The sequence below is a fragment of the Oncorhynchus mykiss genome, chromosome 8, assembly GCF_057628025.1.
Source record: "Oncorhynchus mykiss isolate SJ-2025 chromosome 8, ASM5762802v1, whole genome shotgun sequence".
In the NCBI taxonomy this organism is placed as follows: Eukaryota; Metazoa; Chordata; class Actinopteri; order Salmoniformes; family Salmonidae; genus Oncorhynchus; species Oncorhynchus mykiss.
Genome location: NC_143029.1, coordinates 32,130,585 through 32,143,290, shown reverse-complemented (window position 1 = coordinate 32,143,290; position 12,706 = coordinate 32,130,585). Strand labels below are relative to the sequence as shown.

Below are 12,706 nucleotides of genomic sequence, written 5' to 3'. Positions count from 1 at the left end.
CATAGTGGATGTTGAGCATAAACTGAAAACCTGTGGGACTCCATTTCAGATGCAATCCATGATGCATTCTCTAAACTTAAATTAACCTTATTAGAAACATCCCAATGTACCTGTAGTTGGCTGTAAGCTGTTTAAAGGAGGTCACAGAGTAATTACCAGAAAGGTCTTTCTCCTCTGTTGTCCTGCATGCAGGTTTACTACTGTTTGCCCTCGTTGGTTCCGAGACAGATTGAAATGTTCTTCACAGGCTCAGTAGGGCCACTGTAAAATGGGCACACTGGCTCTGCCAATCGCAGCCATCAAATAGCTTTCAAGAGGTCTAATAGAGATTGGCATAGATTACGATGCATGTGTTTAATTCACCTCTAATCAGGGTGAAATACTGTTTAACTCAAACAAGTATATTTACATTAAAGAAACACACTACCCCATAGACATAGCATGGCACTGCTCCATTGCTCATTGTATTGCATGAGAAAATATGAGCTATAATAATAGCCCATCAATCTGCCTATGATCAGGTTCTTACGATCTTCACATGCTAACCAGGAATAGACTAACCTCCTTCTATGCCCCCTTGGGGTGACACACTGGCCATTATGACATTTTAATGGACAGATAATGATAATGTTGGAAGAGTCTGCCATGATACTGCCATTAGAGATAATGCGCATCTGGAAATAACAACAACCGTAACATTGGGGCTCACTGTGCTTCACGGCTATTGGATTGATCATTTAGGCTGTTATGGATAGAATACATGAATAAAATGAGCTCCCTCAGGGCAGGTAGTTGTACTGGGTTATAAACTGGGTTTTGTTCAGTCGGGACTAAATGTTTTGAAATGGAGTGAAATGGGGTGGTACTACCTGAACATGTCCAATAAGAATACAGATCTTTGTCTTTCGTGGCTAAATGTTATGCTACAGTGTGCCCCACTGAGCATGACCCTGATGTTAACCCATAGTACATTGATGAGTGTAGATGGACTTGGATCTGACGACCGTTCAGAAGGCAGCCACAAGAGGTCAGTATGTTACCACAGATTGCAATTCATTGAAACGCACTCATAAATTATGTTAAAAAGAATAACAACTATGCTGTAAATGACTATGTTCAGACTACTTACATACATTGCACAAAGGAAAACAAGGTTATATTCCTTATATGCATTTGAAAGCAAGACACACACACACTCGCTGCAGAAATGTACCAAAAATAACAACTCACATCACAAAAGAAATCATAACTACTGTAACTGTTTTTCATGACTTTGCTGTTCAGTCAGGACCCCATAATGGTATCCTCATTGTGGTGGTATAATCAATGGTTTGATCATGATCAGGTATTTAAATTATGACTTTAAATATAGACTTCCACAGGGCCTCTCTGTGTTTCCTGGTATTCTTAGCTCTGATGTCACATACCACCTAGTTCAGCCAATCGGGATTTAGCACATCATAAGACATTTACTTCTGTATAATGATCGGCTATGAAAAGCCAACTGACATTTACTCCTGAGGTGCTGACTTGCTGCACCCTCGACAACTACTGTGATTATTATTATTTGACCATGCTGGTCATCTATGAACATTTGAACATCTTGGCCATGTTCTGTTATAATCTCCACCCGGCACAGCCAGAAGAGGACTGGCCACCCCTCATAGCCTGGTTCCTCTCTAGGTTTCTTCCTAGGTTTGGGCTTTTTTAGGGAGTTTTTCCTATCCACTGTGCTTCTGCACCTGCATTGCTTGCTGTTTGGGGTTTTTAGGCTGTGTTTCTGTACAGCACTTTGAGACATCAGCTGGTGTAAGAAGGGCTACATAAAAACATTTGATTTGATTCGATTTGTATAACCAGTTGCCCCACTGGGAAAAAATGGGCATTTAGACAGCATATGCTGCCCCCTAGTGCTTACAGAGATACCATAGTATTGGCCACATCAGGAAATAGCTTTCAAGTTTAAAGTGTTTGTATTAGTCCTATGTTACGGTATACGCATGGTATACATCATCGAACAAAATGCTGTCTTGCAGGTTCCTTATCAACAGTGCAACAGCAATAAGAACTAGTAAAAAAATAAGAATATGAACATAAAGTAAATGGCAGCAGAATATATATATTTTTTTTAAACAAACATAATACACGTGTATTGGGGAAGGGGGAGCAAGTGTATAAATTGAGCGGTATAATACCAGTCTGGTAGCAGCAGTTGTGATGTGTGCTAAGGTGTGGAGAATCAGAGCAGGTGGTCAGATGAAACCACTTACAGTATGTGTGATAGTCAGACATTTACTTACTCACATAAACACTGAGTATACAAAACATTAAGGACACCTGCTCTTTCCATGACAGACTGATCAGGTGAATCCAGGTGAAAGTTGGGATCCCTTGTTAAATCCACTTCAATCAGTGTAGACGATGGGGAGGAGAAAGGTTAAATGAAGGATTTGTAAGCCTTGAGACAATTGAGACATGGATTGTGTATGTGTGCCGTTCAGAGGGTAAATTGACAAAACAAAAGATTTAAGTGCCTTTGAACGGGGTATGGTAGGAGGTCCTGGGCGCACTGGTTTGAGTGTGTCAAGAACTGCAACGCTGTTGGGTTATTCACGCTCAACAGTTTCCCATGTGTATCAAGAAGGGTCCATCACCCAGAGGGCATCTAGCCAATTTAACACAACTGTGGGAAGCATTGGAGTCAACATGTGCCAGAATTCCTGTGGAACGTTTAGAACACCTTGTAGAGTCCATGCCCCAACCAACTGAGGTTGTTCTGAGGTAAAAAGGGGGTGCAACTCAATATTAGGAACGTGTTCATAATGTTTTGTTCAATCAGTATATACTTTTCTTTTAGACATATAGACATGGCTGGACTCATAAGAGACCATTAATTTCATTCCTAAGTATTTCCAATGCAAATTATGCATCTAGTGGTCTAGAGCTCTTGAACTTCACATTATTTCAACAGGTTTGCTATGAAGCTCGTGGATCTAACCACCACCATTCTCTGGAGGCAGTAAGCTGTTGGACACAGACATCGCCACAAAAACACTATGAATGCCAGACGACCAGGCTTCAGTTGCCTTGGTAACAATACACAGACGTCTGGCGTATCATCTTAAACAGATTTCAGAGCTGTGAAAGTTGTCACTGCTCGTTGGCGAATGAACTCTCTGTCTCTACAGCCTTGAGAGTAATATACATTTTAATCCTTTTCATATATGCTCCCTCTCTTTTCAGATCTTTACTTGCAGATATTCATTAATCTCTATGGACCTATGAATCAACCTATCCAATTTATAACCTATTTCAATGGTGGTTTTGTACTGTACAGTCAGTTTGCTGGAAATTCAGGGGAGTATTTCTCCATACTCTGTTGTGGCCTTTACTTTCTTTTTCGATTATTGACAAGGGACATGAGTCTCTTTACTGACATCAAACAGAAAGTATAGATCTGAAGAGAAATCCTGACTCATACTTTAAAGCCCTGTTTAAATCCACTCCTCTGCTCCTCCAGTCCTCGGTGCTGGGGCTCCTGTCCCCTCTCCCTCATTATTACAGTGCAGAGAAAAAACGGGTCTGAATTGGATACGGTTATTAATATGGAAATAGCCACTGTTTCTAGTCTGTTTTTGTCAACAACCAAGAGAGTGAGTCATGATGGGTAATACATTCCGCCTAATCCCTGGCAGAAGAGCCTCAGCTGGAGACAGACAGAAGCAACAGAAGCCTGTGGGATGTGCTCCCCACACAGCCGCAGACCTGTGCTTTAAATAGCATTTGTTTTCTTTCAGCATTTGGTTGAGCCTGCTTGGAGAGCCAGGTGGACGAGGTTTGAGGTTTGCACTGGTTGCTAGTCCATCGGGTTCCACTGTGCCAGACGAGCTCAATCGAGCACAGCTAACGTATTTGGAAGAAAACTAAGCCTATTTGAACCCAGGTCTGTCTCACCGTAACCCAGACAAAGAGAAGACTGTCACAAAGCCCACTGCCAGCAAAGCTTCTTAATCCTACTGTGACAAAGGACATGAGCATTGGACCAGGTAGACAATAACTGACCTAATAAAACAGACAGCGCACCTTCCAAATCTACAATTGAATACAAGTGTAACCTGAATTAGACATGACACCAGAGATGTGATTATTTGACCTGCTCAGTGCAGCCTGCTGCATATCTTAGCCAGTTGAATGCATATGACATGCAGGAAGTGGAGGATGACTGAATCAGAGCAAGAAAGGTATTCATGAAATAGAAACAGCATATTCCTCCACTAGCAGCAATGGAAAAGGTGTACGCAGGCAAACAGAGTTTGACTAAATCAAAAAACCAACCTAGCTTTACTCACATTCATCAGTCATCTAGACTAATGCAACATGGCGCATCAAGGATTCTCATTACCTAAACCTAATCCAAGTGATTTGTCCTCTTCACTTATTAGATTATTTATATGAAATATATAGCACAGGCCAGGCTGAGAAAGTCTCCAAAAGCACAGTGCTGGGATGCCTGGTGGGGTAATAATCCACTAGAGTCCTCCAATATTGACAGAGTCTGATTGGCTAAAATCATGTCCATTTAAATTGTTATTCCATTCCAGATTTGTCACTAATCTCTCGTTGTACTTTTAACTGAAAAACAAATGAAAAGCCATGTAAAGTCACACAATTATGGTCCCAGTTCTGACATTGACCTAGGAGTTGACAAGACAGCACAAACAGGTCTGGAACCAGGGGAGTGAAAGCATACCCAAATACATTTTGGATGCCAACATTCATTAGTTTAGTGCATAAACCATTTGTTAGTGTTTCAGATAATATCAGCTTTTTTTTTTTTTTTTGTGTATTCAAAGTCCCAACTTAGAAGTTTGTAGTTGAATGGCATGAAGTTTGTAGCTGGACTCCATCTTTCATTAATTTGTTTTGCTAATGTTGTACTATCATACTTTTATTTGTGTATTAGCCTAATGTAACCACTACAGGTGCACATGTTTTGGGATTGAGATCGCTATTTCCATATTTACAAATTCTTGGAAACGTAGGCTACCTTTATTGCTCGTAATTTAAGAAGAAGATAATTGTTTGGTCCTTCCTGTCGTCCTCGGATGGCAAACAGAAGCTAAATCCCAAGTCAGTCCTTCGCCCCTACCAATTCGCTCAGAGGGCCCTCTGTCGTCACGTTGCTGACGAAACACAGGATGACTTCAAGAGTGTGGAGGGGATTATATAAACCAATCAACTTCGGGACACACTCATGACTTGAATGCTGCAATTCAAGTACCACATTTAAATAATCAAACAAGCATGAAATTCAAAAGCAAAAATTCTCCCTGTAATTTTGCAAGATATAAACCTCAGAAATGTATAAACATTTAATTTGGGAGGTATTTCACATGTTGCATGTGTGAAGCCTCAATATCAGAACAAATAATTAGGCACGCCTGTCTTTTAAAACCGGCAGCGTAGCTGACTCGGTCAGAGTGGCTATCAGAAGGTCTAATTAGCCCCTACACCCTCCATGATTTGCACTGCCTCAGCTTTTGAATACTTTTGCTTATGGCAAAAGTATGAGTGAATGTGCAAATGGAGGAGCAAGGTGAAGGTGAAGGGGAAGGAGAAGTGGAGGATTTGGGATGCAAGCCAGAGCATAGAGAATGATAGAGGCCTCTAGTGGCCAAAAGTCAGTATTAGTATGGGCAGCGCCACTGAGGGCTTCCACCATGCTTATGCCATTTTAAAGTAGTCAAAGTAGTTAACTGGTTGGGAATTCCTGGGGTTGTAGCCTCAATAGCGCTGCCCATGCTGTCACAGACACTATAATGGCACAGATGTAAAGATGAGTCCTCCATCTATCTCTATGAGCCAGAGCTACAAATTGTTCTTCTTTGAGATTTAATGGCTGACTACAACCTATACCTTGTATTGTATTGCCCCCAACTTCTGTACGGGGTAGTGAACTGGAGAAAAATAAAACGACAACATACAAGAAACTACAATAGATTAATCAAAAACCCATCCCACTCCTTCAGTTACAGTCCAGTCAAGATCACATCCCTCAGGGGCATGGGAGGGGGGAACATCTTCAGGCAGTATTCACTCTGCATTGTCTCAGCTGTTAGTTCCTGAAGACAGAAAAACCTTTCAGCCGCAGATAGAATTCTGTCCAGTTTCTTGGACTTCTTGTTCGTTTAGGCAGTACAATTAATCACCTGCGCAATAAATGCCACAAATTCCACCTCCTGCATGATCAGTGTGTCAGTTTCCCTCAACTGGTGAACAACTTTCTGAGTCTCCATAGGCTGAGGGCATACACTGTCATAGCTTCCTCAGCTCCACTCTCTCCTTCAAATACTTCCTTCGACCTCCCTGTAGGAGACCTGCTTGACAGCCCTGACCCTTGCCACCAGCAGGGCATTCCGGGGATTTGGGAGATCATATGATTCTTCAACAACACGTCCCCTGAACAGTATAGTGGATGGAAAGAGAGAGGAAAGCCTATAGGTTTTATTGATGTTTGATGAGTATCTAACAGATTTTTCATTCCATTCATTACACGGTTCAGGCAACGTGCATCAACTACTCCTGGCATCTTCATGCTAACTCTGAAGAGTACATTTCCAACGAGACGCCCAAGATGATACCCTTTTACCTGAAATTGTCCAAAATAAACTCTCATTTTCATTGCAAAACATTTGCTGTTTGGAGTAAACGGTTTCTGTGAAAATGTCTTGCAACTGTTTGCTACGGTCTTGGTCTGAATGAACACACCCCGGATGAGGGCAATACTGGGAGAATAGGCATGCCTGTCATTCCTCTGCTAGGGAGACCGGCATGATTAATGCCTTGTTATTTTGAGTGCTACTTGTCTGCCTCCTCACTGACACATCCACCTCCTAGATTGGCACTTCACATACAGTGATATACTGTATATTTACTTGTTAGATCAACCCATGTCTACTTGCTACTATTGGCATGTATTACTAAGGCAATTCGATTAAACTAGCCTTGGTGGTATAGCGTTTTCATTGTGACATATATTTGATGTAAAATACATGTTGTGTGTTTCTGAACATGGCTCCCTGCTGTCTTGTTGAAAGTATGACCAGGCGGTGCAGTTTACTGGGCACTACTCGCTAATCACTTTTGCCCAGTCATATGGTGGTTCATGGCCCTGCCCTTACAAAAAGTCCTACAAGAATCCTGCAGGAATTCAATCTTTTGTGAAGGAATTGTTCAGGTGTCCTGATGCTCCTGTAGGACTCCTACAGAAGTATGACTTACCTGCAGAAATGTTGAAAATCATGCACAAACATGACAATTCCTGCAGTAATCCTGCAGGACTGAAACCTGCAGGACTTTGATATTCCTGCACGATATGGAAATTCCTGCAAGACATGGCAATTCCTGCAGGACCAAGAAATCCCAGCGCGAAACCTGCAGGATTTTGATATACAGTTGAAGTCGGAAGTTTACATACACTTAGGCTGGTGTCATTAAAACTTGTTAGGTTAATTGACATCATTTGAGTCAATTGGAGGTGTACCTGTGGATGTATTTCAAGGCCTACCTTCAAACTCAGTGCCTCTTTGCTTGACAATCATGGGAAAATCAAAAGAAATCAGCCAAGACGTCAGAAAACAAATTGTAGACTTCAACAAGTCTGGTTCATCCTTGGAAGCAATTTTCAAATGCCTGAATGTACCACGCTCATCTCTACAAACAATAGTGCGCAAGTATAAACAACACTGGACCACGCAGCTGTCATTCCGCTCAGGAAGGAGGCGTGTTCTGTCTCATAGAGATGAACGTACGTAAAAACGCATATAAAAAGTGCAAATCATTCCCAGAACAACAGCAAAGGACCTTGTGAAGATGCTGGTTGAAACAGGTACAGAAGTATCTATATCCACAGTAAAACGCGTCCTATATCAACATAACCTGAAAGGCCGCTAAGCAAGGGAGAAGCCACTGCTCCAAAACCACCATAAAAAAGCCAGGCTACGGTTTGAAACTGCACATGGGGACAAAGATCGTACTTTTTTGAGAAATGTCCTCTGGTCTGATGTTTGGCCATAATAACCATTGTATTGTTTGGAGGAAAAATGGGGAGGTTTGCAAGCTGAAGAACACCATCCAAACCGTGAAGCACTGGGGTGGCAGCATCATGTTATGGGGGTGTTTTGCTGCAGGAGGGACTGGTGCACATCATTTTGTATATTAGCTAGATAGTATTTGATTTATAAAGTGTTTTAAACTCTCCTTTACAATTTACAACAAGAAGACGAATAGTCATGTGACATCTTGGTCACAGTGGACAGTTGGCAGTTGAGGAAATGGCTGCAGGCAGTTTAGCTAGCTAGTTGAAGTACTGCTAATATTACACTTTTTTTTACTGGTAAGGAGTCAGAGAAACATACTAAAACTAGAATAAATGTTTATATGAACATGTTAGGTGGTAGCATAGTTATTTTTAGTTTAGCTAGCATGTTCTTTACCACTGGCTATTAGCTAGCCAGCTAGCTTTGGCAAAATAAATGCATTTAAAACTTTTACTTCCATGGAAGGTGACAAATTACGTTTGATATCCTGTTTATGTCTCAATCCCAGAATGGAAAATGTGAACATGAATAACAAGTAACAGAATCGATTTTCTCAGTACCTGTTAGTGAATTAAGCTGACATCGACCAGAATAATTTTCCGCAGGGTCCTCTTCTCGCAAATTGCTTGGTCTGCTGCTACATCGTTGTGGACATATGACAGGTAAGGTATCATGCATTGTACAGATGCTGAAGCTAAAAGTACAAATTAAAAAACAGATTTTGCTTGCCGTTTAAAAATAATAAATAGCCAGAATAGTGGTGTTTCACTGTGAAGCTAATATTGCATTACATTAGTACTGCTTATGTTTTATTTACAATGAGTAGGTTTGCATTGAGAAATTCATACAACTATAACACCCATGCATATGATTAAATGACACTGCTATTCACGATAGCTTGGTTTTATATTCGCCTTACGCATTGATAACTAAATTATAGACGATATGATGCAATACAACTAGAAGGCCTAGACTAATTAATCCTAATGTAAGATAAATGCATTGGATACAAAATAAACGCTGGCATATTGTAAAGGACAATGTACAATTTCTTTATATGAATGCATATCAAACAGGAATATGTATTCAATTAAAATGAATACACTATTGTAATATTATTAAATACATTTCTCTCTCCCTGCAGGGGATTAGACAGATGATCTGCAGCCCCCAGATGCCCAAGCCTCAAAACCAAAACTGTGGGGAGACATCAACACTTGTTATTTTTAAGAAATATTTTATAGGTTTTCCTGTATCTGTGCATGAATGCTTAGCACATAGTCCAGTGTACAACAGTTTTATTAGTCGTCTGTTGGTAGCACCTTAATTGGGGAGGACAGGCTTGTGGTAATGGCTAGAGCGGAATGGTTGGAATGGGATCAAATACTTAAAACACTAAATGCTTACTTGCAGGTTTCTTCTCGACAATGCAACAACAATAATACATCATAATAAAATATAAGAATACGAACATAAAGTAAACGGCTCAGTAGAATAGAATACATTTAAAAAATATAGAAGTACAATACAGGAAGGCACAATTTATTATTCCAATATTTACACATGTTTTGGGGAAGGGGGGATTGGGAGGCAAGTGTTTAAATTGTGCAGTATGTAGCAATCATAATAAGAGTGGTAACAGCAGTTGTGTGCGTATGGGTGAGTGTCATTAGCAGGGGATAAGATCAACAAATTTGGGAATTACCCCAGAGCATCCGTAAATTGCTCTGGCCCTGGAGCTAGCAAGTGAAAGCTCCCCTGAGCCGTCCCGACTACAGTCTGGAGGCAAGGCAGGAAAGGTAACACTGGGAGCTCGTCCGGGATTTATCCTGCCTGAATCGGTGAGTTATTCACATTCTACCGGAATATCAAAGAGAAATCAACCTTTAAAAAAAAAGAAGTTAATTATCATTGTCGTAGTGGCTGACATTCTAGCTAAAGTTGTGAAATGGCGGCTACACGCAGGAAATCTGTTATTACGACAAACAATCTATGTGCTACTCAAACGCATTCATGTCGCTAACTACAGTGAATGAAGACATGAAATCACAAATCTCAACTGGATGTTCGAATTTGATGTTGCAAATGCTAACCGCAACTGCAATCCATGTATGCCAAGTTCAGATGTAGCTAGTTTGCAGCCAGCCGCAGCTAATATGGCTGACTCGTGCCGTGAGTCAAAAATGTCTCCTCAACAGCCAAGGAAAGAAACTTATCCGTTCAAGTCTCGTGAAAAATGGAAATGTTGAGTGACAGTGGAAACGAATCACAACCAAAACTATGCCTGCAGCTGAAAATGCTATCTCTGGAAATGTGTTTCAACCAACTACTGAAATGCTGTATACTCAATGCACTGGGAGCTGGGCTTCAGCAATAGTAATGGTACGCAAAAATGACCAGACATACCGTCTATGTGTGGACTGCAGCGATCTCAATGAGCATACTGTTAAGGATGCATATCCACTTCCTCGTATCCAAAACACTCTAGACCCTGTCATCGGACAAATGGTTTAGCACTTTGGACTTAACGTCAGACTAAGGGCAGGTAGAGCTTACTCCCAGGGCTCATAAGGTGGCCACTTTCTGCAGCAGGAAGGACCTGCCTAGTATATCTAGATGACATCGGCATCCTGGGAAGGGATGTCACAGAAATGCTCCAATGATCAGCTATGCCAAGCCAACCTGAAATTGAACCCCTCCAAGTGCTGTCTCTTCCGTCGACAAGTAACCTACCCTGGACACATTGTTTCCGAACACAGCATCGCCACAGATTGCAAGAAAATTCAGAAAGTCCAAGAATGGTCCCAGCCTACCTGCGTTTCAGAAGTCCGTCAGTGCGTCGGCCTGGCCTCCTACTACCGACAATTTGTCAAGGATTTTGCTGCTGTAGCCAAGCCCCTTCATGAGCTTATAAAGAAGCATGCTTGTTTTCCGGTGGACGCCAGAGTGTCAGGAGGCGTTCAAATAATTAAAGAAGCTACTCACCACCACACCCATCTTGGGCTATCCACTCAATAGCACCAACCTCATCCTCGATACAGACGGCAGCAACTTCGGCATTGGAACAGTCTTGTCCCGAATTCAGGACGGTGAGGAACGGGTACTAGCGTATGGGAGCCGGCGGCTGTCCTCCACCCAGCAAAACTATTGTACCACACAGAGGGAACTACTGGCAGTAGTGGAGTTCACTACACACTTCAGTCAATACCTGCTCGGAAGACAGTTCATCAAGCGCACCGACCACAGCAGCCAGAAGGTCAATTGTCGAGTTGGCTCAAGAAGAATGGGGAGTATAACTTCAAGGTCATACATCGTCCAGGACGACAACATAGAAATATTGACATCCTGTCTAGGAGGCACAGCCGCCAGACTTTCCCCTGCACTACATACGACTCTACCCAGAACAATGACCGTTTCCGGCACCAGGAAGTGCAGTCTGACCTCGGCCCCAAGCATAGATGATTACTCTGTGGAAGATACTGCTATGGAGCTCCTCCCAGTGGGAGTAGGAGAAGACCCCAGCCTACAGCCTGCACTCCCTGGAGCTGCTGGAGCTGCCTTCAACGTGGAGTCAGGTAATCGGGACAGTGAAGATGACATGTCGGACGTGGACTAGATTTGCCTGACTGATGCAAGTAACATTGTTCTGTTCCATGGATGGGCTACTGAGGAATTACGTCAAGCTCAGATGGCTGACTCTGACATGGGCCCCGTCAAGAGATGGCTCGAGGAAGGACAGGAACGCCTATAGGAGCCAGTGGAAAAGACTGTATGTCAAGGACGGCATTCTCTTATGGCGCTTCTACTGCATGACAGCCCAGTAGGAGGTCACTTTGGCGTGGAACGCACACTTACCTGGCTGCAGACAAGATACTACTGGTACTTAATGAGAGATGATGTCACACTATGGTGTCGTACATGTACAGTGCCTTGCGAAAGTATTCGGCCCCCTTGAACTTTGCGACCTTTTGCCACATTTCAGGCTTCAAACATAAAGATATAAAACTGTATTTTTACAGTTGTAAGTCGCTTGGGGTATGTCTCTATCAGTTTTTCACATCGAGAGAGTGGAATTTTTTCCAATTCCTCCTTGCAAAACAGCTCGAGCACAGTAAGGTTGGATGGAGAGCATTTGTGAACAGCAGTTTTCAGTTCTATCCACAGATTCTTGATTGGATTCAGGTCTGGACTTTGACTTGGCAATTCTAACACCTGGATATGTTTATTTTTGAACCATTCCATTGTAGATTTTGCTTTATGTTTTGGATCATTGTCTTGTTGGAAGACAAATCTCCGTCCCAGTCTCAGGTCTTTTGCAGACTCCATCAGGTTTTCCATCAGGTTTTTTTTTCCAGAATGGTCCTGTATTTGGCTCCATCCATCTTCCCATCAATTTTAACCATCTTCCCTGTCCCTGCTGAAGAAATGCAGGCCCAAACCATGATGCTGCCACCACCATGTTTGACACTGGGGATGGTGTGTTCAGGGTGATGAGCTGTGTTGCTTTTACGCCAAACATAACGTTTTGCATTGTTGCCAAAAAGTTCAATTTTGGTTTCATCTGACCAGAGCACCTTCTTCCACATGTTTGGTGTGTCTCCCAGGTG

At 42.1% G+C, this 12,706-nt stretch overlaps 1 long non-coding RNA gene across 1 annotated transcript in view; it reads right to left on the bottom strand.

Moving 5' to 3' along the window:
• Positions 1-12,706, bottom strand: part of LOC149981497 (uncharacterized) — a 213,243-nt gene that overhangs the window by 186,081 nt on the left and 14,456 nt on the right. The gene's annotated exons all lie outside the window — the stretch shown is intronic.